Genomic DNA, 4581 nt, shown 5'->3' with positions numbered 1-4581 from the left:
GGTCCTCCTTAAACAGTGCAGGCAAGAGCAGAATAGCTGCTTCCAACTGTAGCCCTTTAAACAAAATAACATAATTAGGTTAACATAACATGGTGGATGCTTTTATCTAATAGGTTTTCTTTGTTTTTTAAAAATGCATTACTAAGACAGTAATTAGTACTACCTTTAATTACCCTTAACTAGAAATTAGTCATTACTATTAAGCAAAACAGATACATGCAGGGATGTATGATCTCAGGCAGATAGGGTGTCAGTCAGTGATACACTGAAAATCAGTGCAGATTTAATTACCTTTTTTCAGTCTGCCATCTTCACAGTCGTCAATCACACGCCTGAACTTCTCCCTCAGGGGGCTCCTTGAAACTTGAAGGACTTGAGGTGCCATTACAGAGAGCTGAGAGAGAATTTGTTGGTCCACATCAACATTGGTATGGTCTCTCAGATCCCAAAGGAGCTTATGTTAAGATGAAGGCAAAGTAGAAGAGACATTAAAATATAGTCATAACTCATTTGTCATAAGTCATAATTAAGGAGGCAATTAATACACTACTGTACTTACCATTTTGGCCAGTCTGAAACATGGGAACTCAGAGATCGTCTCCTCCATGCTGTGGTTTGACACAAAATTTTTCCGGTAGCATTTTATCAGCGCCATCCTTTCTTTGAGAAGCTCTATGTTTGGTCGAAGCTTCTCGGTTTCCTCCTTCATTACTCGCAGATGTTCCCTGATGCTTCGTTCATCTTCTCCTGCATCAACCTATTGGGGTAGTTAAATTGTTACAAACTCTCAATAAACTAAAACATTGGGACCAGTCACTTTTAAACTATGAGGAGAAAGGGCCTAATGGTCATTCGGCATAGACTCATTTATAACTACAAAAAAAACAAGATAGTCTTAGTTGTTATCCCACCATATTTATAGTGACCAATCAACTCGTCGGAACAAGGTTCGATTTAACCAATGTGGCTCACTCTCATGGAAATACTGCAGGTGTTTGAGGTATTTGTTGTAAGAGACTGTTCTTACATGGCAGTTAGGGCACTGGTACATTGATCACAGAATACTTGATGAAGCTCACCCACAAAAGTTTCACAGAATTCCCCCAAGTCAATATCTCTCAACCATTGGCAAACTTGGACAGAAGTCCAACATGTGAAGTCTGTCATAACCTGAAGAAAGAGAGAAAATAACAAAACAAATTACAACACTAGGATGAATGTAAGCCTATAGACCTATATGCAGCAGCCCAGTGACGACAAACATTCATTATTTAATTATTTTGTGCATGTTGACAGTATTTTATGATTTATGAAGTAAAGAGAGATACCCGAAATTCCCTGTGTAAAAACATTCTAGTCTAATATGTCAACAAAATAAAATAATAATTTTCAACCTGGCTTAATGCAGTTTTTCGGTTCTTAAAATAAAATATGCAAATTAGCGGATATTTGATTAGATACAAAATACCATTTGCATATTTGGACATAAAATTTTAGAAAACCTGTAATACAAAATAATATTGTCTTAATGCAAGTAATCAACTAGGAAAGTTTAGTGGTGACATCTAGCTGTTAATCTCATAATACCCTATTTACGTTACCTTAAGTGTACTCCACACTAGCAGGCGAGACACTACATGTGAATGGTAAGACTACACAGTATCCATGGTAACGATGCAGCTAGCTATAAAGCCCGCCACTAGGGGAAAAGCCGTTAGACCATCACTATCAGTGATTTAAAATATATTAAACGGGAGTGTTATAACGTTAACATTATATCTGGAGAAAGTCAAGAAAAGAATGACCCCAGTTAACTTTACACACCTCAGTGTTTGTGAAACAACAGATAAACCTAACCGTTTCTCCTTAATGTTAACTTACACCTCTCTCTGTGTATTTCTCGAGCTTTGTCGATTAGACCAGGCGTTTCAGTATGTTTGGTTAAAACTTCACTTACGTCAATGGGATGGTTAGCGTTTTATTAGCCAACACGGTTGGTCAGGCTCCACAGCCAGCTAACATTAGCATGACACTAACAGTTAACTAGCATTAACGTCACAAAACACGGTAAAACATTTGCAAAATAAAATGAAAAGTTTCCCATGACAAGTAACTTAACGTTAATAGTATATTTCTGTCGCAGTATGCGCTATGACCATAGGCTATGACACTCACCTCGAAAAATATCTTCTTCTTTCTCTTTTTGAAGTCTGTTCGTCCCGGTTTTGATTGACGTCGAGTGAGTCCAACGACAGTTTTTCTAGAGTTTTCTTTGAGGAATGCGGCGCTCGCGCTCGCGCTCGCTCACGTGCACCTGACCTGCACAGTGCACACCATAGACATCATATGATGTCTATGGTGCACACTACTCGGCGCGTAGGTTTATATGTTTGAATATATATATATATATATATATATATATATATATATATATATATATATATATATATATATATATATACATATTTTACATATTTTGTAGGCTAAGTAGAAATTGAAACACGTTTTTAAACATAACTTCTCTCCTCACTCATTTTAGGCTAATTATTTTACTAGGCCTACCTACACAACAACAAAAAGCAATTAATATATGAATATAGCTTTTTATTGAAGTTTGTGACATAGCCTATGACTTCACTTCTACATAATTCTTTTTTATTTTTTTATTTTTTCAAAAAGTCTTGTGTGGGGGCCTTGGAATATAGGCTATGTGCTTGTGTTCAGGAAAATTTACAGTATTTTAATGTCGTTTTTCTAATCCTATCACCAACTAAACTAAGCCACTAAGAGAGAGAGAACCTTTAAAGAATTGTAGGGGCTTAACGAGTTATTTGTATGGCAGTGGTGCCATATAGCACCTTAACCACCCCAGAGAACCGCTGAAGAACCGCTGAAGAACCAAACAGGGCTTAACAGGTTCTTTAAATGGTAGTGGTGCTATATAGCACCATAACCACCGCAAAGAACCCCTGAAGAACCGCTGAAGAACCATTTGTTTTTAGAGTGTATAGCTTGTGATTGTTACACTGGCACACCTGATTTTACATTGAATATTAATTGAAAATACAAAACAAAAAATATATCAAAAACATTTGTTGAAATATTTTATTTGGAATTTCACAATTTTTTTTTTTTAAATTGCACTTAAAAAAAAGTTATTCATGAAAAAACAAAACTTTCAAACAAACAAGCAATAAATTTGTTTCTGTTCGGTGTGCCATCATCATCCACATTGCATGATGCAGAATGATTCTGGGTCTCCTGCATACATTTTCTTCAACAATCACTAAATCAACAATTACAGACTGCATTTAATGAACAGTTGTTTTATAATGATATGTAATTGTTTGCAGATGTTCTCTCAAATACAAAGTTTGGTCATTAAGATGGTGCAGGGTGATAGGTCCTTAACTCGATCTGCTTGCAATCTTATCATTCTCTATAGGACACAGCTGATTGGTTCCTGCTGTATATCAGTATCCACTGAGCTAAACCTTCAAATACTTGGTCAACATTTGCTCTAACATGTGCAGCATACTTTCAGAAACCCTCCACCTTCCCCAGCTCCACCTGTATATAGATCTGCTACAGCTGATTCATGAACATTATATTGTACAGCAGCAGCATGTCTTGCCATAAGAAATTTCAACATTGTCAAATCCATTACAATGTCAAACAGAGTTGTCTTGACATAACTCTCATTAATTGCATTCAGGATACTGGAGAGCCAGTGTAAATAAAATGCTTTTTGAGTTTTATTCAAAACATGTTTAGCCTATTAATATAGTTTACGTCAAACAATAGTAGCTATACTATTTCCTAGCCTACACACTGACTAAGTAACTGACTTGGACTATCCATCTGTTGCTTGACATATGTGAGCCTCATCTTTTATTAGGCAATGACCTGCATAAATTCTAAACCAGACAGAGTACTTAACCTATAAGGGGCGATGTAAAAATAAATCTATTGACCTCATTATAGATAGCCTATGTAATGATGATGAATACCACAATAAGAAAGTATAAATAGGCTACCTTTTTATATTATTATGCAGGATACCAGAGTAGCTATTTTTGTTTTAGTTTAAAAAATATATATAATCTCATTATATATGGAAATATGTGTCGATGACATGGTTACAGTGAGTTGAATTTGACAATAAATTCGTTAAATAAATTAGGTAAATCCCACATTTCATGACCTACTGACACATTTCCATGATGTCGTAGGCTACGCTAGATGGCGCAATATCAGCAGTATTCAATTATTTAGTGATTAGTTCGGAATTAGATTAGAGCCAGTGTGTTGTGAATGTGAATATGCTTCATTAGTATATTTTAACACATTTCCATCCATAATATAGGCTAATAATATTGTAAGTTATATTACTAATATTAATTTCTATAAACTCTTCTCTTCACATGATCAGTTTAACTCACAAAAATGTGTCTTATATTGTTTTGAAGTAATCGTGTTTGTATTTATACAAATACTGAAATTATTCTAATGTCATTTTTACACAACATTTTCTTCCCTCTCGGTTGCTCTGGGTGACGCTGCGTCTCCATGGTTGCAGCA

The sequence above is a fragment of the Siphateles boraxobius genome, unplaced genomic scaffold (genome assembly GCF_051911475.1).
Source record: "Siphateles boraxobius isolate OS27281-9 unplaced genomic scaffold, OSU_SipBor_1 12, whole genome shotgun sequence".
NCBI lineage: Eukaryota > Metazoa > Chordata > Actinopteri > Cypriniformes > Leuciscidae > Siphateles > Siphateles boraxobius.
This window is presented reverse-complemented; position numbering follows the sequence as displayed.